This window comes from Aphelocoma coerulescens, chromosome 2 (genome assembly GCF_041296385.1).
Source record: "Aphelocoma coerulescens isolate FSJ_1873_10779 chromosome 2, UR_Acoe_1.0, whole genome shotgun sequence".
Lineage (NCBI taxonomy): Eukaryota > Metazoa > Chordata > Aves > Passeriformes > Corvidae > Aphelocoma > Aphelocoma coerulescens.
In genome coordinates this window covers 8,375,998-8,399,581 of record NC_091015.1, presented here as the reverse complement: position 1 = coordinate 8,399,581, position 23,584 = coordinate 8,375,998, and the positions used below count along the sequence as shown (strand labels likewise).

At 41.2% G+C, this 23,584-nt stretch overlaps 1 long non-coding RNA gene across 1 annotated transcript; it reads right to left on the bottom strand.

Moving 5' to 3' along the window:
* Positions 1-14,258: 14,258 nt before the first annotated feature.
* Positions 14,259-23,248, bottom strand: LOC138106209 (uncharacterized). The gene is made up of 3 exons (XR_011148934.1): positions 23,069-23,248; positions 22,106-22,189; positions 14,259-19,921 (listed from the first exon to the last, which is right to left on the bottom strand). It is a non-coding gene; the product is annotated as an uncharacterized lncRNA (long non-coding RNA).
* Positions 23,249-23,584: the final 336 nt, after the last annotated feature.

Genomic DNA, 23,584 nt, shown 5'->3' with positions numbered 1-23,584 from the left:
GTGAATTTGACTGACCAACTAGCACCCAGAAGGGCTCAGATGATGTAGATCTGAAAGTTTCATTGTCTGCATTGGTTAGACCTCCACTGACTAAGCTGGGGCACAAAGTTTACAGCTAGGCACCAACATGCAGGTACCTGAATTTGGAGCTGAGTCTCCCTCTGGTTCATGTGTAAATGTATGCTTGGCAAAACTGTTGAATACATATATAAATAAATATAAAATCAGTGAATTATTTATGACATAAAAATTGTACTTTGAAATAATTACAAACTGTTCCTAGTTAGGAGAAGTGGCTGCAAATCTATGAACAATATAAAAAATTCCATGTTTCTCTGGCCTTCCTAGATCAAATGATCTGGAGTCAAGTTCTCCTCACCCAAACTTATACCCTTCAACTGACTTCAAAGGAGATAAATGAGTCTCTCAGCAGGGCAGAACACAGGCTTGTTACTATTCCTGTAACACTTTCTATATGTTATTAACACACTTTTTCTTATCTAACTCTTCTAATAGTCAACTAAATTGTAAGTGTTTATATACAGTTAGATCATTATTATTTTTTGCATTTAAAACTAGGGAAGGGTATTTTTCCCTTCCCTTCTGTTTATATTTACATTTTCAGATAGTACATATACAGTCTAATCATATCACTTTGAAAGTGATATAGAAAGTTGTGCTCTCTTACTCAATCAGATCTAATCAGTTTGGATGGATTCCAAATTCTAAGCATTAATCTCACTTAAACCAAACCCTGATAGTTCATCTAGCCTGAGTATTCATGTCAAAGACATAAAACAATCTCCTTTAATGCCCACAGTAGTTTTTAAATTGAGCTTTCACCATCTGTTAATAAAACTGCTTTGTACTGCTGGTTGTGTTCTGTGGAATGTGTCAGGGGTGAGTTTCTCTTTCCCTCCAATTCTTAAAGGCCGCCTTTTTTTAAAAAAAGTATATGAAAATTATGCAATATAGTTACAAGGAATTAGTCACACCTTGGCAGAATCTCCATTACCTTGGCTCACATCAAAGGGAAGGAGAGAAGTGTGGTCCTTACAAGCTTAGAGCATTCCTTTACCCCAGAGTCCCACTCTGTGATGACAACTAAATTGGACACTGATGCTTACTTATTTTTCAACACATGGGTGTAAAGTACATTGACCTTGCAGTTGACTTTTTTAGAGCATCTTTCATCGTGGGCCCAAGCCCACAGCAGGATGCAGAGCTCTCTGCTGCCTTTCAGGACTCCCTGGAGAGGATTATCCAGAGGCAGAGCTGCAAAGCTGAAGTCCCCCTTTGATTGCCCCCTGTACTTCAGCACCTCACATTATTAATCCTGGGAATGGCACCGTGGTGCTTCCCTGTCAAACTCTTACGGAGCTCACACTTAAAATAAATAGTGCCTTCAGATGGTATTTTGCATGATTCAGCAATTTAAGGTCATAATTTACAGCAAAAGGGGAGTGAACTACAAATTAGAAAGGACAAGAGGAGGAATCGATGTTCCTCTGAGGCAGAATTTTCTGAACACACCACCAGCTTTACCAGCTGCAGCTACTTTCAGGTAACAGCTCAGTGTTTCTGTTTCCAGCTTTGCTTGGGAAAGCAGGTGACCTGGGTGCTTTAGTTGGTTTTAAAAGTCATAGCTAGACTTGTTTTCTATGATTCTGCATAAAAAGAAGTGAAAAATAGAAGTGTTTTTGTTGATTTGAGATAAAAAGGGATGGATTTGAAGGACGGATCGTTTTGTTTTTGAGCAAGAACTACTGAGCAAGAGGCTTGATTGTCAGCATACTCAATTGATGACATTGGGGTCTAAGCAATGAATAGACATCTAGGGACACCTTTATTCTCCTTAAAAAAGAGGCATTGGAGTATTTTGGAAAAGTTTTGAAGCTAGGAAAGTATTTATTTGTTCTTCTGGCTGCCCCAAGTCAAAAAGTATTTCAGTGCAGTCTCAGAGGTTTTGATGGTTACAGGACAAGTATAGGAAAAGTGTGAGATCTCAAAAGACTACCACACTCAACTCTCCCCTGGTGTCAACTTTTTCTTTCCCTGAAACCTGCTTCCTTGGGAAGTGCAGAAGTGGTTCCATAGCATCTCACCTCAGTGCCAGTCTGAAGGTATCAGCCGTCCTCCAAAGAGTAAGCAGTGGATGCTGTCCCTTGGTTGGTGCAGTAATTAATTTGTTATTAGAGTACTGCTGCAAAGCCTCCAAGAAAGCACTGTGGTCTGCAGTCCTGCAGATTGTGCCAACTTGTGCTGTCTCCATGTTCACCTCATCCCTGAGATTTGCTTTTGAGGCACACTACATTATACCTGAAAATGTGTAAGAGCCATGTGCATCTGCACCTCCACCTCTCACCTCATGAGTCTCTGCTGGAATGCTGCTTTAAAATAACTATGGTAGAATTTAACTGAGATTATAGTTATGATGATGACAATGATTTTATGAGTTTCAAAATGTAATTTGAACATGGATTTCACTTAGCAGATGTGTTAAATAACAAAATACACACTGGAATTCAATTTGTATTTGATTGCACAATAGCTTAATTTCTTCAGCTACTTTTTCAGCTTCCTCTTAACACTTCTGTTTTTACTTGTAAGTTTTTTGTTTGGATATAATGAGGCTTTGTGTCTCCTGACTCTTTATCTTATGTGGGTGGTAGAAAAATTGCTCTACTGCCTCAATATTTGTGGTTGTGTGGGGCAGGTGGTTTCACGCAGAGCTGAGAAAAATATCTGTAGTAACTAAAAAAAGATGGGTGAGTTTCATTGCCTGAGATTTCTTTATACACCTGGAACCTTTACTGCAAACCCCAAGGAACCAGAAGAAGAGCTGGTTTCAGGCATGGAGAGGTCTTTTGCCAATCTTTGCAGCTTCCAGAGACCCAGAGCTTGTTTGGTCTTTTGTTGTGTATTGGAGGCCAGCATGTCCTGGAATTACAGCTGCCTCCTGCATTGCCCAGGGGTTCCACTCCTTCTCTCTCCTTTTGGGCTCCAGGCATCATTTTGTTCCACCTTTCCCAAGACTCAAGCATGAAACAGGTCAAGACTAGATCTTTGGGACTGGTGTTCAAACATGAGATGTGGTGTAGGTCTGCATGACCTGATAAACTCTCCAGGAGCCTCAGTCGTGTGGCTCCTTGCATCATGAGCATGCTGAGCTCTGCTTCCAGGCACAGAGGTGAATTCTGGACATTTGTCAGCTGGAAAAAAAGTAAATCTGTCCAGGTACTCCACTTGGTATTGCTCACAGCCACGTGGGGGGAACAGACCAGGTATAATACCTTCAAGTTACATAATGCCTGGGATTTGATGTTGCCTCCTAAGGACACAAGGAATTTAACCCAAATTTTTTGTAGTAGACTTCTCAGAAGAGACTTCCTGTTCTTGTTGCTTGTTGCTAATGGACTCTGCCATTTGGATGTTCGTGTCAAAGAATTTGTAGGGTTTGAAATTCACCCTTAATGGACTTACAGGTGCCTCTTGAGCTTCATGCTGACACCTTCTGGGATTACTGTGAGATCCCACATCCCACACAAAATACCTGCTGCTGTGCTGTGTCATCTGTTCCCATTACAGCAAGGATTTCTGGGCACCTGAAATCATGGATCCTGTCACTTTGCTCTAGGTCTTGGATCTGCAATATCGTGACCATTTGTGTCAAGATCCTCCTGCACAAAGTCATATATGCACTAAGGAATGTAACATTTGCTAGAACTACTTAAATGCTTGCCTTTATGAATGTATAAATGAATCTTTATATAATATTTTAAATTATACACTTGATGTGTACAGAATTTATTTATTTAAATCATGATTTTTTAAACCAGTTAGCTGATATTTCTCAGGCAGCAAGGCAAGGGGAGGACAGTGAACATTTGCATGGTACAACATCAAGCTGAGAGAGAGATGAGATTTCTGCTTCTGGACTTCAGAAGGTCAAAATCAATGTGGGAACTTTTCCCAGTGGTGGCAGCTGCAAATGTCAGGGAGAATTGCTTTTCCAGCAGCTTCCCAGGACAGATTTTCACAGTCAGAACCATTAATTTCTTGTGTACTGTTGGAAAACCATAATAAAAGAAACCTGGATATCATTTTGAGTTTGAGTTGGTTTTGGGGATGAATACAGAGGTATATAAGCAAGGGAGTGCAAGGAATATTTTCATTTCTGTTATATTTGGTGTGTTAATGAAAAGAACACCCAAAGCAGGCACTGACCAAACACATACTTATTTAAAAGCAGGAGGCTGGAAATTTGAAATATCTGTGTGACATTTGTGATAATGCCATGGTCCTAAATGTGACTATTAATAACATGAGTATTTATCTATGAAAATATCAAATTTAATTTGCTGTAAGCTGTGTAACCCAGGTGTATAATGACATGGCACATATATTCCACAGCACAGCAAACACAAAGCTGTATCCGTTTGATAAACTGCTTAAGCAGCTGATGTGCTGCATTTGTTACATATTTTTGAGGTGTTTACAGACAGTTTATCCCAGAGAGCTGACTGGAGACTTTTGAATTGTTTCAGATGCTTTTAAATTGAAAAAAACGGTGGCAATCTCCACAAAATATTGTTGATAGCTTGAAGCCTCAGAACTAACCCAACAGATTCATAAACAAGAACCAGACTGAGATGTTTTGGTACCAGCAAGTCTCCACTGGGGTGATCTGTCTGGGTACCCCATCATGGCCCATCCCGCCCAACGTTAGCAGATAGAAAATAGCTGGTGACACAATGCAGAATAGAAAGTTTAAAGTAGCACCAGGGAATTTTTTCATCCCATATTTTGTTTCAGAGACACCTTAACTGGTATTTTCTCTTGTTGCAGCACCTCAGGAGGGCAGATATGTGCTTATTTGAGCAATAACCCAGCCAGCTGCCTTCAAAGGGAAGGGTGGGTAAGTGCCTATCTCTGCAAGAACCAGGGGGTGGAGAAACTGCAAATTCACAACTATGGCCCATTTTTTGATGACCAATGCCTTCATTTTTTTCTTTTAAAAAGGCCAAAAGATGGGAGAGGGACTCACTTGCAATTTTACTGGGGAATTAAAATGTTGACATAAGTAGGTGGCAAAAGGCAGCAATGGTAATGCAACTACCTCTTCTTTCACTAGTTGTTTCCTTCCTTAATATTTTATACTTATGGTGAAGCAGCTTGTCCAAGTTGAATTGCCACAAATTTTCTTCAGGGCATGACAGCCTAAGTGGAAGGAGTTGGTGGCTTGTGTTTGTAAACTCTCAGGTTCCCTTGGAGTAGGAGATTTTCATGTCCCCTGTAGTTGATCCAGCAGGTCAGTCTGTGTTAGCTCATGCAAATTCCTGAGAAATCACACGAATCCTTCTCTAGAAGGGATCCCTCACAGGCTGGTGAAGCTCTGTATCCCAGGGAGAGTAGTAACCTCTTTCAGAAGCCCATCAACTTCAACATCCCCACAGGTACTAAACCCTCTCCAGATAATTTAATGGCATGTGATGGATGTAAATCTGGATGCTGCCTGGAGGTTAAAAAGGACATAATAGCTATGTAAGAACAGAGCAGACCTAAATTTTGAGAGAGTAATTTTGCAATCTAGGATTCATACAATGTGCATTAATGTAACAGAATATTATCTTCAGTGAAACAAAATGTCCTATTTTATGAGAAGTGTAAAATCAATATCTCACTGATATCACATTTCAGTATCATAGAATCCTACAAACATAGACTAGTTTGGGTTCCATCTCCTCTGTCATGGACCTTTTATACAGCAGTGTTTGTACTTTAAAGGACTCTACAGCCTATCTCATGGTCCAACCCAAGACTACTTTGAAATTGTGGTTATAGGTTCAGCTTAAGAACCCAAAGTAATACTGAATGGTGCGTTTTTATTTAAATGCTATTGTGGATATTTTATGTAAAATAAAAGAACTCTGGAACTTCTGTGGTGCACTGTGTGCTTGGTATGTAGGTGATATTTTGGTATAAAAAATAATTACCCCTAGGAAACAAAATGAATCAGAAAATAATGGCAAACAACATGCTTCAAACATGACAGAGGTTTTTCTAAGGCAAAAATAGCTGTTAGATGAACCAGTGTTAACTTTGAAAATTTCTTTAAATTTCTCCCTAAAGATAGGTTATACACGGCCTCCTTAAGCCTCCCTTTCCTGGTAGCTATGTGATCCATATTAAATCCACATAGGCTTGATTTTTCTGCCTTGATTGTGCTGCTATTTTCCCACATATAGAGTGAATTTTAAAAACTGTTGGTCTGAACAAATATCCATAAACCCCACTTTTAACTTTTCTTCCTCAGCTGTCACTGTCCACCCAAGGTCAGAGGCAGCAGAGCAACAGAGTGCTTGGCTCTGATTGTCTTTTCCTACACTGTAAAAAAGGGAAAGGACAGGCTGTCCACCTGGGGATGCTGGGAGCACTAAACCCCAGCTGGGAGCATGCCTCAACATGCTGCAAGTTGTGCTAAGGTTGCTAAGTGACTTAAATCCACTGCACAGAATAGAAGCCTCAAAACAGCAGAACCTGACTTAGTTTCTAGTAACTCATTAAAATGACTCTACAGTTCTTTTGATGTTCTGTACTAGTCTGGTCACATTCCTTTCTGTTTTATAGCATGGTAATAACAACATTCTTGTAAACAGTCATATAAACTCTAACCTTCATATTGCTCTTGTCAGATGATCTGGAAGCATTTTCACATCGGGATTTGGCTTTCTTACCCCTAGAGAGCACATCCCACCCTAATAACCCCCACTATCAAAGGGGCAGGGGGGAAAAATAGCAATGTACAAGTTGATTACTGCTTTGTCACTTGCTCAGGGTACCCATAACATCCTGTGAAGGCCAAAATTTTTTTTGCAAATATTGCTTCTATAAATTCATTGCTCAGAGCTATTGGGGTTTCCATTCTCTTTCAGAGGAAACTCTGCTGTGAACAGACTCCTTCCTGGATGTTAGTTCCCACTCTTTATTGATTATCAGCCTGTGCTCTCTCCATTGTTATCAATAGATTGTCATCCTCTGCTTGCATGGAACTACAACCTGTGGTAATATTTTCTGGGAGCTTGAGTTCTGTATCACATGGCTGGCAGTGGAGAATCATAGAAAAAGGAAAAATTTGCCCAGGAGGCAAAAAAAAAGAAGCCACTCTGGTTTAGCTATGCTTGTCCACTGGTAGCAGCAGATAAAAGGAAGACTACTGGCTTTAGTACAGAAGTGTGCAGCAAGGAGGACAGACAGCAGTTTCCAGATGTCTCTGGCCAAAGGCTTGGCACTTAAGCATTTGCTCAAACAAAAGGGCCAAGGATAAGGGACTGCACCCTTTGCAAACAACACGGCACATGGACATGCACTCACATGCAAAGAATTTACACCGGCTGAACAGTTTTCCAGGCAGTCAGTAAATATAACTTATACCTTCTCTTCCTCCATCAATAGCTTAAACAATCTGGGAGTAAAATGAGATACAATGATTTTCCTGACACTCTAAATGACAAGGAAAGATTTCACACATTTTAACATGTTCTCAGCTTGCTTGCTTACTTTTCTTTCCCTCTGTTTCTTTCTTTTTATCATTATTCTTTTTCTTTATCCAAGAGAACTCTGCATTTTCCTTTGGACTGTCCAGTTGGAGCAGAGAAACAAAATAATATACTGTGAACCTATCACAGAGCATGAAAAGGAGACCATAAATGCTCAAGTGAACAAACTGCCAGCAATCTCTAAATAAGCAATGTGTTACGCCGTGTGTCTGCTGAAGGCTGATACATTTATAGTAGTTGCAATCTGCTGGAGAAATTTTTGCAAGTAGGGAAAAAAAAAAGCTAGCTAGATTTGACAGATGAATTTTTCACAGTGTTACCCTTTGTTTATAGACCTTCTCTCCTTTTAGTGTACCCTAGAGCAAATCTCTGTCTTTTCAAAGGGCTACGCCATTGTTCAACTGAAATGCTATTATTTCTTCTCTCAAGTTTGATTAAATTACTTGGCACTCAGACAGAAGTTGATAATAATACAAACACAGTGATCAGGGTGGCAGATGTGCCGTTATTCTCTTAATGGCAAATAACTAATTCTTCAAACTGGGGCTACGCAGTGTTAGAGCAATACAGGGGCTACACAGGGAACATTACAGCGAGTTTTACATATGTTAATTGAAACAGGATTGAGAATTTATTGCTGGACATTTAAATAATTGCTTTCCTTAGCAAATACAGTCTGGCTTTTGGTTTGTGGATGGTGTGTGTGTGGAGATTGCAGAGATTAGGGCCAGAGAGGAAAGCAGAGGTTGGAGGCAGCTGACGGTGCCTGAGCAGCAGTGGGGCTCAGCTGCCTTGCAGGAACTTGCTCCCATATCTGAGTCCTAGGATAAAAGGTTTATTTTTAAAGTGTGCTAGCTTAAGTGTTTTAATTAACACCTGTTTAAACCCCGGAATAAGCAGCACAAGGTATTTTCTGTTATATCAGTTGATGGAAAAGTGGCTTAATTAGATGAAGGAGTCAAGGGAAGAGTTAGGACACCCTGGACCTCTGAAAGGACCAAGTGGTGAAAAGGGGAGTCCTGCATCCTTCCTGGGAAGATTAAAATAGCCACACTTTGAGCCAGGATCAGAAATCAGGGATTTTAAATATATTAGCTCAAATGCTTGAGCTAATAAGTTTCAAAATAAATCTTTTCTAGACTACACAAGCCCTGAGGGAAGAGCAAAGAGATTAAGGTAAAAATAGAAAGCATGAAGTACCTAATAATGAGCCACACCTGTTTAGCAAAGTTTCCCTATCTCTGGTCTGGTCTACACCCCGGGTTTGTATCAGTACGACTGGCTTGGCCAGGGAAGTGTTTTTGTAAGGGACTGGGAGGATGTGTAGGTTGCCATGAGGGAGCCACGTGACAGTGGCAAAAGCCCTGAGGGCAGCCATGGAGCTGTCTGCAGAAGATGTTTCCCTCTCACTTGCCCCAGTACTGGAGGAGTTTTGGTTGTTTCATGTGTAGATAAAAATAAGGACTTTTTCAGAAGACCTAAACGTGATTTAATAATTTAATTATTTAATTACTTGGAGACAAGTGGTTTTCATTTACTACAATGGATCTCAATCTTGTTGGCCTCCAGGCTCTATTGTACTGTAAATATTATTACTCATAATAAAACCCAACCTAGCATTTTTCCCCAAAATTCCAAGATTTGGTCTTTAGCTGCTGATGCTGGTTCAAACTGGAAGTAGATAAAAAAACACCAAAGAAACTTTCTTTGAGATGTTTCACTTTATTTCACAGACCCCAAAGTCCACATAACGTCCAGAGAATTACAGGTTAGCATCCTGCAGCCTGCCAGTCTTCTCCAGTCAGTCCTTTTTGTCCATCATGAGAGCTGTCAGAGCATGTGAAGACTTTGTCCATGGATGTACTTTACATTTCAGTGGGGCAGCCCACGTGTAGGACATACTGGCTAAAACAGCAGGTAACTCATAATGTTACACCCTTTTTTTTTGAGTTTTATTGTGAGGTGTTTTTTTTAATTATAATAGGCAGGAATACACCATTCTTCATGAAAAATAAAGATCCACTACATGAGATGTTAAAGATCAAGCTCTAGAATAGGGGAAGCTTGGTTTTGAGTCCTGAGATTTTGTGTTGTTTGTGTGAAACCAAATTACCTTTCTCCCCTGTTCATGACCAACTATTTATTCAGTAGAATCTTATGCCCAGAGGAGCTATGGGAGCTTGGGCATCCAAGTGTCCAGGCTGACATCTTGATCTCACTGACGTCAGCAGGAGTTTTGCCACTGATGTCTCCTCCTTAGAGTTTTCCCCACAGCCTTGTCAGAGCGGGCAATAATCCTGATGAAACTGTAGGACAAAGGCAGCCTCAGTATAAATAGAGATATAAATTATATCTGGGGTTAAGAGGCACAGATAGATATATATTAGGTAGCTTTCACACTATAGGAAAGCTGCCAGAGAGACTTTTTTCCTTACACCTTCTTACACCTTTGTCCATGTCTCTTTCTCCTACCACCTATCTATTCAATTCTGCTCAGGAGAAAGGTGAGGAAACATCTATTCACTCATGCTCATTTTTAACAGTTCATTACAATATATTTCATAGGCTCAGCTGCCTGTCTGCTTGATCAAGATGAAGATGTAGGCTCCACCAGCAGATTATTAGAATAAATCTGAATTTGGTTATGTGCCAACACAGTGATAAGGCTTAATCCTTCAGTTATAAGGTTTGGTTTGTAACAAAATAAGAATTTGGTTACATTTACCATATTAATACTCATAAAAGAGAAGATTTTCTTCTCATATTGAGAAGAAAATAATTGCATTTTCCATAACACTTTTCTTACATAGTTAAGCCTAATATAGTACAATTAGAGAGCAAATGAGACAAGTTAAAAGTAGAGGAGAGAAGGAATCGGGAAACTTATATGAGTGATTTTTATGCTCCTATTTTCATGGTATATGGCCATCTGATGATTGTTAACCATGAGATGACAGCTTGGGCTTTGTTTCAGGAGAAACTGAACAGAGCTGATGAACTGACCAAAAGGAGAGGCAACTTCCCAACACCTTCCATCTTTACTCATTTTTTCCCTACTGCCCTTTTTCATCCTTCCTACCCTTTCCCAGACACAAAGTCCCACTGCTTTGACTCCAGTCTTGGGACAGTTGGATTTTGCTATAAACCAGTTAAAACTCATTAGCCCAGCAGAAGTTTTTTTAGTTTTTTTTTGTGGAGTCTATTTTCAGCTATGAGTTGAGCCAGCTCAAAGGGGTCAGTGACACCAGAAGTGGAGCCAAATTAATAACAGCAGTGAGGGAGGATGAGGGACTGACTGAGGAAGAGAAGGATCTTCTCTGTTTTGGTGGCAATGAGCTGTCAGAGTGGCTCATCCTGTGTCATTAAACTGTAGTTTGAATATACATGTTCATTTCTGCTGCAAAGGTCACTTCTGATTTCTTCTGCGCTCTGGATTCCTGGCAGATTTCTTCTAGTTTGGTGAGATGAAACTGCTCATCAGAAAGTGAGATTTTCTGACACAATGTGTTGGGGGGGAAAGGAGAAGGAGGTCCCCTTTGTGGCAATGTGCCACACCAGATCAAGCACATCTAACTGCACCCCAACTGTCTTGCCCATGATCACATGGGAAATCTGTGGCAGAATGGAAAGATGGCCCTCTCCCTTGTAACAACAAGAAAATTGCTGTAGCCCCAAAATTGCAGGGTCTTGCTGCTGGTCCAGGCAGGATTAGGCAGTATAAAGGAAAGTGATGGTTCCTCACAGACACAGGAATAATCTACTTTATCCAGGATTTCAGCCCATCTTACTTTCTACACATCACAGAATGGTTTAAACTTGAAAGCATGGGATTATCTGTCCTTTCCAAATTTGACAGTATAAACAGTTGCTCTGAAAAGTTCTGACCCCAGAACAGTCTGAAAATTTAATGAATTTTGCTAAGTTCTCAGCTTTGGGGATGGCCTTTCACAGTCAGCTCTGCAGGCAGAATAGGTGAAAAATCTTTCCCTCTTACCAGTTCTGATTTTGCCATGTCTTAATTTCACTGGACACTCCCTATTCCTTAGCGTTTGCGGCAGCAATAATAAATTCTCCCGCAATAAATTTTCGGCATTGCTGCCGAACCACGATCCCCGAGCTCCTGCCTCTTTCCGGGTGGCTGCTGGGCAGCGTTACAACTCAAGGATGCCGGATGCGATCCTGGCCTCCCCTCCGACTCCCGCCGTCACCGCGGTAACTCCGATCCACCTGCCTTCTCCTCTGCAAAGCTGCTTGCGAGGGGAGGTGCTGATTCTTGCCTGACTGACAAGGGTGCTGTGGGGTGAGTGACCTCCTCAGAGGCTGAAGCGCCTGAGGCAGGTGCTGGAAGCGGCTGCGGCGGTGGCGCAGGGATTTTCCGGGCCCGCGCGGCCGCTGCCGGCGGGAGCCGCGCCCCGCTGCGCGCAGCAGGTGGCGCTGCGCTGCAGGAGCAGCCGGGCACGGCCGCGCCGCCGCTGCGCCCCGAGACCGGCGCCGGCGGGGCCTCCCCTGCTCCCTGCCGCCAGAGCTGCGCTAAAAATACCTGGGGGAAAAAAAAAATATATAGAAAACCGTGTTGTATTGTATTTTGCTGGATTTATTTAATTTTTTTTTTTTTTCTCTCCCAAAGATTTAGCATATCTCTGTTTCCTCAAATGAGAGAATGTCTTCAAAACCCACCAAGACACAGCGCCAACCACCATTTCGGACCATGGAGACTGAAAAGTACCATAATTTCCAGCTGGGTTTGATTTTTTTCTTAACTATAACTACACAATACATATAATACCTGATAACAAATCCCAGGAACGACGCAGTTAATCTGAGATAACCAAAGTGCACTTTTGTAGAAGTATTAATAAGATTTATAATTATTTGCATATTGTCTCCAGGGAACAATGGGAACTGTTAAACAATCTGCTCAAATACAAGCAGGACATGTATAACATGGGAGAGAAAAGAGCTCTACTTTCTTCAGCCTCAATCTCTTACATGCCTATATTGCTTCCAATATTCCCATTTCTAGATTATATATGGAATGATAAGAAGAAATGGAGTGCTTCAAGGGGAAGAGACTGTTCTATCCACATTGTAATTTTCATAGTCCTGCCTTAAAACACAATTTATCTTTATGGCTCACATAGAAGTGATATATCACCTTGCACAGTAAATAGGCAAGGTGAACTTTGTGGTAAAGTTTAAACTCACTTTAACATTTTCTTGGGTTATAAAAATATTCTTCCCTATGGCACCTCATTTAGAGATTAACATGTTTCCTTTTCCACACAGTATTTTCAATGCCATGTTCATGAACACCTGCTTTTTATATCTCTGTTTTTAGTGTTAGAGCTGGGGAACTGTCAAAGTAATGAATTGTATATACTGTATTTTTTTCGGTGTGTGTGGGTTTTACAAACCCCGTTATGTTGTTGAGACATCACAGAGAACACATAAAAAGATCCAGAATTGGTGTACATAAGTCATGGGGCTGTGCCATTGCACTGATCTCCAAATGTGGCCTGTGAAGCTGCAGGGGAAGCTTCAAACATATTTCTGTGGACAAGGCCTTGCTCCTGGGATTGTGGTTTTTCCTCTCCTGTAGTTTGCCTGGCGAAGGGCATAGGAATTTAGATACAAGTGATCACAATGCTTTAGGAAGGGAAAAATACCTCACCTTCCTGCATTCATCTAAATGCCATAATTTGGCATCTCTCCTTATGGTCTTGGAAAGCTGGTCCTGAAGGTTACAGGGGAGAGCAGGGCTGTGCTGGGCCTCCCCTCTGCCCAGGGGTGTCGCAGAATAAGCAACAGCCCAATTGTCTGGAAATGTAGCTGCCAGTGGCAACAGATAGAGGCAGATTTAGACTTTTATCTCTTTTCTGAGGATTTGCCAAATGTCACCAGGTTTGCTGCTGGAATTGAATGTCCACTGAGACTGGATGTTCTAAGAGCCAGTCCTGTGGTTTGCAGCTGGTAAATGCTCCTCTGGAAAGGAGAGGATTCAGGACAAACTGTGGGACTTGTTTAGGGTGGAAGATGGAGGTCCAGGACATAAACCCCCTTTGTGTGAATCCCTTTGGAGGAGAAGGTGAGTCAAAGCCAAGACACCCCTCTTCACAGACACTATCTTGACTCAGGGTCCAGGTTAGCACCACTCACTCCTTCCCACTGCGTTAAGGGGCAAGTGAAGGCTGGGAGCAGCCAAGCTCCTGCATCCTGGTCCTGTTGGTCAATATTTGGCTCCTCAGTCAGGGTTTAGAGGGGTTCTTCTCTGCTGCTGATGTGGGCCATGGCATTGCTCAGCCCCCCCAGGCATGGAGAAACATGGAAATGTGAAATAGTGACTCTGGGGGTGTTTTACAGTCCTAGAGGTTGATTGCCAGTGCCAAAGATCAGTCTGCCTTGTAATTTCTCTGCACCTGCTCCTCTTTTTTTTTTAAGGTGAGGTGCTATACCCCAGCTCATTATACAGGTCTGTCCCTACTCCTAATGAAGCTAATGGTAAAACTCCAACTAAGATAGGCCTGTTTTGCATTTAGAAGCAGCCAAGCACTGGTGGAATCTGTAGTTACAATCATTATATTGTTTGCTATAAAAGAGAAAATTAATTTTTAAAGGGGGAGATAAACTCTCACTAAAGGCAGTTCTCCTTTCAAATTTATTCTTAAATTAATAGAAAAAAAGTTTGATTTTTTTCCTGTTTCTAAATACACACCTCGCATAACAATAAAACCCACAAACATTCATTTATATGGCAATACAAGCACTGCTTTTGCAGAGTTTATTTAAGCAGCTCCAAAATAAACTTGAAGATAATCACACTTAGACCAAAGACATACTTAGGATAAAATAAAAACACAGCACAGTAGTTATAGTCTAGAAGTGACTGGGGTACAATAAAGTATAGTCACAACTAAATTATGTCTTGGACTGAAGTAGATACATAGTATTAATTGGATGTAAGCCCTTTAACCTTTTTGCAGGAAGCAAACTCGAGATCTAATAATTTTTGTATAGATGAGCTTTCTGTGCTTCCAGTAATATTTCTGGGCTTTGAAAGGATCCTGACTTTCCTTTCAGATTGTTTAGATGAGAATGTCTCTAATATTTCAACCATGCCAACTGAGCAGGGGTAAGAGAGGATAAAGGTGGATGGAAGTTTGATTGCCTTATTCAAAGGATACAAATACCCTGCTTGTGCTATCTGTGCTCTGCTGCTGATCATTTTAAGGTACTTTGTTGCTAGACATTTTCATGGATGTGAAAAGTTGTGGCAGAAAGGAGTGTTAGCTAATGATTCAAGTATCTCAGCTTACAAAGAAGTAGCCTGTTGGGAAGAAGACAGTAGAGACAACAGTGTTTTATATCACACACAAAACTGATTAAAATTTCATTTCTCTGTTAGGTTTACCACCTTTCATTGCCATTACCTATGTCCAAAATAAGGTCCTGAATTAAGCCTTGTCCTTTTAAAATATAGAGAATGATATAATCCCTCTCTCCAACAGCAAACCATTTCAATTTTAACCCCAAACCAGAGCTGAATTCACTAAAAAGAGTAAAACCCTAATTCAGGCTGACAAACTCACATCTACAGTTTAAAGAAGTAATGGGTGTGTTTGTGTGACTTGCTTTTATTGTGATAGTCTGCTATGAGACATCAGGAATGGACTTCATCTACCCTAAGTCTTGCTCTGAGAGTTTTGGAGGAGCCTAAAGGGCTCCTGATGAGCAGTTTACAACTGTCTAAAACTGTGAAAGATGCCTTTCCTCACTCTGTCTGGCAGAACTGTTCAGGAGGTGATAATGGTGAGCAAAGTAGGCACAAGCAGCTGAAGAGCTGGTAACAGCATCAGCTGTCACCACCACCATTTCTTCAGAGAAGGTCTGGCCACAGTCAAAGAGGATTAAGGTACATCTTTTATCCTAATAACTGGAGTGGGCTAAAGGAATATATATATATGTGTCATCTGAAGAGCCAAGATTTAACAGCCACAGGCCATAAAAACTGAAATCCTGGACTGGCTGCAGGCAGGGAAACCACCACGCACTCACCAGTGGCTTGGATAAACATTTGCTATTAATTTCCTCTTAGTGCAGATGCAGCTTCATCCTAACAGCTGATGTTTTATGAAGGATCAGATTTTGTTCCCTTGTAAAAAGAATTAGAGAAATGCTTAAAAGCCAAAACAAATCTGAGTAGTGAAAGGTGATGACATCTAACAGGTCTGCAGAAAACCAGTTCTGCTGAGCTTGGGCAGTAACACTTTGTGTGTAAGAAAGGACAAAAGGAGTTAGAATAATATTTTTTTTTTCTCTGTCATCCCCACCCCATGGACAGATGTGGCACCAGAGGACAACCTGAACCTGCTGAAGCTGCTGAGCACAGTGGCCTCAGGCTACCTGACCTGCAACAGCCACACCACCGACAACTACAGTGCCTGGGATGGCGAGGCAGAGGATGCCTATGGCCAGCCCAGGCTGACCTGCCCCTCCCAACCAGCACCAGTGTCCCCAGGCCATGGCCTGAGCGAGCAGGTGGGTGTCCCCAGGCTGGCACAAGGGACTGGTGGGGAAGAAGAAGGGTGGCACAGTGACCGGCTCAGGGGATAATTCCCATCCTTAGGACCCAGGTGTCACATCCCACTGCTGCAGGGTCCCAGCTCGGGGGATAATTCCCATCCCTGTGACACAGGCACCACATCCCACTGCAGCAGGGTCCCAGTTTTGTGTCATCAGTGAACATACTGAGGAGGCATCTGCCACTTCACCCTGGTCATTGATGAAAAAGTTGAAAAACACTGGATGCAGTACTGAACATTGGGGACACCATCAGTGGCAGGCCTCCAACTAGACCCTGTGCCACTGATTATGACCCTCTGGGATCTGCCATTCAGCCAGTTCTCAATCCACCTCACTGTGCACTCACCCCGTCCACGCTTCCTGAGTTTGTGAATGAGGGTGTCGTGAGACACGGTGTCAAAGCCTTGCTGAAGCTGAGGTAGACAATACCCACTGCTCTCCCCTCGTCCATCCAGGCAGTTGTTTCATCATGGAAAGCAATCAGGTTGGTCAGGCATGATTTACCTTCAGCTAATCTGTGCTGACTGCTTGTGATCTCCTTCTTGCCATCCATGTGGACAGAGACGGCCTCCAGAATGAGGTGCTGCTCCATCACCTTATCAGGGATTGAGATGAGGCTGACTGGCCAGTAGTTCACTGGGTCCCTCTTGCCCTTTTTGAAGACTGGAGTGACTTTTGGTTTCTGGCAGTCCTCAGGCACCTCTCCTGATCACCACAATTGATAGCACATGAAATATAACTAAATGTTCTTGAAGGTTAGGGCAAGTGCTGTGCAATCATTCAGTCTTTTACTAGCTGTCAATGCTTGTTTGTAAGTGAGGTCAACAAGATGTTTACTGTATGGTTGAACGGTTTATTTGAAGTAAAGATGTATGATCTTTGAATGAAGATATTAATGATGTGACAAAAAAATCCTGAAAAAGTACTTCTTTCAATAGGATCAACAGTTAAAGTCGTGTACTAACAAGCTAGATGCCAAAAGTAGCTGCAAGGAACGTAATGATATAGATTTCTGCTGTAAAAATAGAAAACAGGAAAAGCAATAAATCTGTTAATCTAGTCAATTTTTAAAAACTAGATTAGGATGTGAAGTTCTTATTCTCTCTAATTATTGTAACTAATGATTTTCTTAATCAAATCAAACACTTTTTTTTTTATTTTTACACCTTCTTCCTCTTCTTCCTAAGTACAAATGATGTTAATTTATCAAAACTTGATTTCTGTTTCACTTAAATCCCATTCCTCAAGTGTTCCATGTGATAATGCAAGCTCTGTTACTAGTACAAATAATAAAGGGAAATTTTAAACTACAATTGCTAGCTGCAGGCTGGATTAAAAGAATTTTTTTTTTTGGTATCTTAATTCAAATTATAAACGTCAGTAACTTTAAAATATTAAAATATTTAAATTATTATTGTAGATAATACAAACAGATGATTTAAAAGCCAAACATCGGCCTTCATCAAAAGTGTATTATCTACTTTGTGAAATCAAGCTATGGAAGTCAAAGAATAACAGAATTAAGGTTCCCTTTGCAATCTCAGCTTGGTTAGTTTGGGTGTAACCCAAGTTATGAGTGGGTCATAATTCTTAATTATAGATCTGTGTGTTGGTCCCATTGCTTCTTCTCTTCCTCTTTCAGTACTCAGACTGGGCCATGTTCTAATAACAAGCAAGTTGTATTTAATTTTCTTTTTGGTATTCATCATGTGATCCCAAGCATTCTCTTGGTCCCTCCTATCAGTTCCTGTACTGAATTCAGCATAATTATTTTTCTCTAGGTTTTCCTGTAGCTTTCAGCTCTCTTCTATTTGGGAGTTTCACAAAAAAAGAAAGGATTTATTTCTGCAGCAGCCCAACAGATGAGATATGGCATTAACCTGTCTCCACAGGTGATGCACATGGCAGGCCAGAAATATTTGCTGGATTTGAGTGCCCAGTTTCTGCTAGTTAGAGTTTGACTTTTCACACCATGGAGCCGTATTTCATGTGGTAGTTGACTGTGAATGCTCAGCACTTCTGCACCTCAAAGGCCCCTCAGAATCTAGCCAGGGACCCAGAAAGTGAAGCTGTACAATTTATAACAGTGAGAGAAGGAGCTGGTTGAAATTGCTTGCCTTGCTTTGCATAGGAGCTGAGCAGCAGAAATACAACCAGCTCTCAAGGACAGCAGTGAAACCATCCTCCTCTTCTGGTAAAGCCCTAGCAGCAGATTTAGTGGGAGAAGCCATGAGCTGTGACCATCTCCTATTACCTTCCCCGATGGGATACCTGCAGTCCAGGTCATTGCTGGAGAATGGCCATGCTGCAGTGCATTATCACTGCACCTGAATCCTCTTTTCTTTTTGTGCTCTTATAAGACATCCATATCTCCTGGGCAGCAGTCTCTCTTTGTTACATCCTCCCATCGATCATCAATGCTGTCCATTTTGTGCCCAGCAGGAGGGAGAAGTATATGATCATGCTATTAAAGATAATGCCTATGCAAAGAAGGGATTGAATCAGGGCTGGAGAGGCAATTTGATTCTGGCACTTCCTCACATCTGATTGCAACTGCAAGATTCTTTTCACACAGTTTGAGGTGTGTAATTTCACATATTTGAGTGGGGGAGGGAAAAAGGTAGACTGCCAAAATAGGGATTTCATTATGCAGGGTCACAGTGAGTCCCAGGAGAGCCAGCAGGGCTGGAGTCTGTGTTGGCCACTGAAAGCTCTGCTACTTCACTTAATAGAGTAGCAACATTAATAATCACCAGATACCAGTGTCCTGCTGAAAGCACTGAGAGGCTTGTTTCCTACAGGTCAGTCTGGACAATTGTTAGTGGATTTTGCGGGTATTTCAGGGCAGCAGGGGATATGCAAAGCCCCTAAACTGTGTTTTCCACTGCAAGTTCAGGAGGGAAGTTTGACGTACTATTTTTCTAGATTTTCCACTTTTACTGTGCCAAAGGAGACTGGGACACTGCTCCTAGCCTCTTTGCCCAGCCACAGAGTTTCCTTCTGGTTTCTCTCTTGCTGGGGAAGTCCCATCCTTCTTGCTCTGTCATCTTTAGTCCCTCACATCTTCTAGTTTTAATCGTCCTTCTCAGCTATGATTCAAGGTTTCCTTCCTCACTGGCTCCCACACTTTGCTTCCTCACACACTACTGGCATTAAGCTCTGGCCTCCCCGTGTCTAAATCTTCTGAAACAAACATCAGGCTGCCCTTAGATTTCCAGCCTGTTCCTTGATTTAGTTTCTTTGTTTGCCCCTGTCTTCTCCCTGTTCCCCCCCCACTTCCAACTCAGAGACCTATTTCCATATTCTTCACCAAGGAGGTTGAAAGCATGGGTAACCCTGTCCTTTATAGTACCCTAAAATGGATGAAAATAGCTTGTAGTTACTCGAAGCAGCAAGACAGTGTCAGATCTCTTTATCTCCAACCCAAAGTACTGATGTTGTGGATGTACCTTCAGGGAACGACCAAGGTCTCAGAAGTCCATGGTTCTTGTGTGACCTGTGGTTTTCTAACGATTGCAATAATTTCTTGGTGTAGATTTTGTAGATATGTACAGAAGTGGTAACACCTTAATGCCAAAATTCAAGTATGTTTTCCAAAGCGTTAAAGTTCTGAAAAAAGGGGTTACCACATGGTTTTAGCATGGACAAAGCGGGTATTTTTCCATGGTCTTGTTATTGGCAGTAGGTAAAGTCTTTTGGCTGAAGTTTTCCAAAGAAGATTTTTCAAGTTTAGACAAGTGTCTGACATGTCAGTGTTCAGCTTAGTCATCAGCACTGGGACCCTAAAATGGGAATAATTGAGTAATCTCAATAGTAGTTGGTGTTTCCAGCAGTGCCTATGAAACTCCTGTGCATTGTGCCTGATTGTACTCCTGAGGAAAGTGGCCACAGCACCAAGCCTGTCTCAGCTCAAGAAGCCTGAGTTCAGGCAGATAGTGTCATTCTTGGGGTGTCCGGCTCAGGGCCAGGAGTTGGACTCAGTGATCCTGATGGGTCCCCTCCAACTCAAAATACTCTCTTGATTCTATGATGATTCAGCTTAACACTTATCCAGTTTTATAATAATCTAAATCAGCAGAAAAACAGGATGATGGGAACTGGGGAATAGCCATTATATCTGATAGGTAGGGATATCATCCAAGGAAGACAGATGATATTTATGCAAAAATATTCGTGATTAAGAATGGTTTGTCTGCTTAAAAAATCCCTGAAGTTATCTATTTGAATCCCATAAACACTTTCAGGAGGAGTTTTAAACCTAGACTTACCTTTATAGATGCAAACTTCAACAGTCATCCAAGAGCTAGGAAAATCTATTGTCATGCCTGTAAATAGTATCTGCTGATGCTATTTGTTTCCTGAATAAGTAGCTTGGTAAGAAAGAAAACCATAAGGCTAGTAATGGATTTTTCCCCATTTTTAGTCGCAATCACACTATAGTCAATACTACTTAAAACTGAGATGGAAACCTGGTTTACAGCTTGGAAGAGCTACATTTTGTATAAAGTGGGGATAAAAAAAGCCTTTCAATTGAACAAAGTTATGAAGATCATGCAGCACAGCATAGCAGCATTTCTCATCCTCACTCATTAAAACACTTACTCCAAGTGTCTTTCAGGACAAACATCCTGAACGTATTTGAGGGATTTCACATAAACCCACCTCTTGACTCTGCATGCTGGGAGCATTTTGCATTACCATTCATATATTTGCCTTAGATCATGAATGATCTTAGGATTCATAGTCACAGTCAAATTATTGTAAGCTAACAAACTTCTGTGCATCAGTTAAGCAGCAACAATGGCTCGTGTATGGCCTTAGACAGTGACAAATATAAGGATTTTTCTCACTCTGAAAGAGTGTTACCTGAGATAATGTGCCTTGCAACTGGCTTGGGATCATGAACCTATGGGGCATTGCCAATTATTTTGACTTGGCTGATGTTAAGAGGCTTTTTAAACTGAGTTACTTTGTGAATCTGAGCCCTTTGCTCACTTACAGTCCTGGCTATGTGGTAGTCTCACAAGTCTTTAAAACATTTGTCCAAAAGATAGGCTGCTTTATATAATGAATTAATGTGAGAACTTTGGAAAATCCTAAATAATTTCTCTGAAATTATGGGTGTCTTATCTATCTCTGTAGATGAAAAAATGTCTACTAATGACTTTGACCTTTTGCTGACAGTTTTTTTCTGTTGACTTGAATATTGTGGGAGTGGCAGCATAGTTAAAGTTGGAAATTCCCACCCATTTTTCCACTGTCTCTCCCAGTAGACCAACAGATGTTCCTTATTAAATTTTAGCAGATAGATTTCTTGTTGATAACTCTGGTTATTTTTTTATTGCACGTAGGAAGCTGGGAAGTGCCTTGCTATGAAGTGGCTTGGTTTTAAAACACATCTCCATGCCCCAGCAGTTCTCACAGAATTTTTGAAAAATACTGTCATTTCAAAGCACAATGATAAGTCTTGTTGGTTTGGGTCTTCAAGAGTATATTGAAGTACTAAAATTAGATGTAGAATATTAAGTAGTTTCCTGATTAACCAAAACTCCATGTGTCTGAACCTCTCCTTGATTTTATTAACCTTAAGAGGCCCTACAATCTCCCTTGCAAAATTATTTGAAATTTTAGTGCTGGAGGACTTTGCAAAATAAAATTTACTGGCTCATATTTTGCTGCATCATATCAGGAGGGTGTATTTTTGTGTGCTTGAAACAAGTTCTTCTCAGTGTATCTCTGATCCCAGCTGTGACTTTGCATTTTTTGACAATTTTCTTGGCAACGAAAATATTTCTTAACCAAAAAATTTAATTTTGAAGGAGATAACTAAAAATGTTTTCCCCTGAAATTTTCCATGAGAAGACACATGTTTCTGTAATAAAATTTAATGTTTTCTTTCTGTCCCCATTAATGGTGAGCTGCAAGAAATGACCTGCTTGTAGATGAAAGGCTGCTGTCACACTTACTGCATTTATTCAACTTGGGTGTTGTTCATCTGTCTCATCTCCTACATGTAAAGAATCCTGCTGGTTCTGGGTCTTCTGTGTGTTCTGGAGACACATAAAATATAAATGCTAATACTTACCTTTAACATCCTTCCAGAGCTGTATATTTTCACTGTACCAACAAAAATGCCATCAGCTCTTGGCAGTTTAAATTACATTCAGGGTAACAGAGTCAGTGCTTTGGCCAATTAATAAAATTACACTATTGAAATAGCCAAAGAAAATGTAATGTTTGATGCCTAATTACTATCCAAGCCACTATAAATGAGAAATTATAGTGAATCCCCTATTAAAGTACAAAAATATTCACACAGGACATACCACTATGAGGACATACCACTACAAGTGCTCAGTGTTAGAGAGGTTGAAGACATGACTTAAGTTCTCATGCATGTGCATAATTATCAGTGCATGTACAAAACGATCATTGTGGGTGATTTAAGCCCATCTGTGACAAATTGTGCATGGTCCTTCTCTAGACAGGGGACATGCCAACAACCAGTCAGCATTAGAGCAAAGTGACAGTCACATCTGACACGAGAGAGGTTTTTTTCATGCAGAAGCATCCTGTAGCCAAGTAGAGTTGTCTCAGAAAAAGTTTGGTGTGTGCATCCTCAAATCAGCCTTGTCCTTGTCATGCCATATTCTCTTGCTTTGGCTATGTCTCTTTAGGTTTGATGCCCTCCATGCCCAGGGCTTCCAGCTAGAGGTTTCCCTGGCATCTGACATAGGTGGCCACACTCTGCCCTGCTGAATATCGAGCACCAGTAATAAAAACCTGGAACAGGCCTAGTCCCAATATTTGGTCTTAGTGGAATGCAGCTCAAATCTAGTAACATAAATTCACTTCATGTCTTTTGCTAGATAGGGGAAAACCTTCCTCAAGAAGCTCATAAATCCCTCATTTCCCCCCATGTTTCTTACCCCAGCATAGGTCTCTGACTTCTGAAAGCCGTGAGAAAGCAATTTGCTGAAAGGCAAGTGTCTGTGGGGATGCAGGATCATTTAGTGCTGGTTACCACCTCAGGCGTTCTGGAAAGGCTCTGCTACACGAGGTGCATTTCAGAGATCTGACTGTGTGCTAAACGAGTCCTGCATCCCTGCCTCCTAGCTCTCTGAATGTTAGGCAGGTAATTAAGAAATCACACAGCACAGGTGTGCCAGGTGAAGTTTGGTAGCTTGCTTTTGATCTAAATTGAGATGCTCTGGGGATTTAACTTCTTAAACAAAAAGGGCATAAATAAATAATCAGGATTTTTTTAAGGTTGGAACATGCAGGCTATAAAATTTTGTGTTGGATGTACACAAGTAGGCTATGCTAGAAGATTGTTTAAGGCTAGAGCTTTGTTTTACATGGGGGTGTTGTTTTCATTAACTTGGGTCTGATTAGTTTTTTCACTGGGAATTTCCCCACTGATATAAACAGGAACAGTGTTTGGT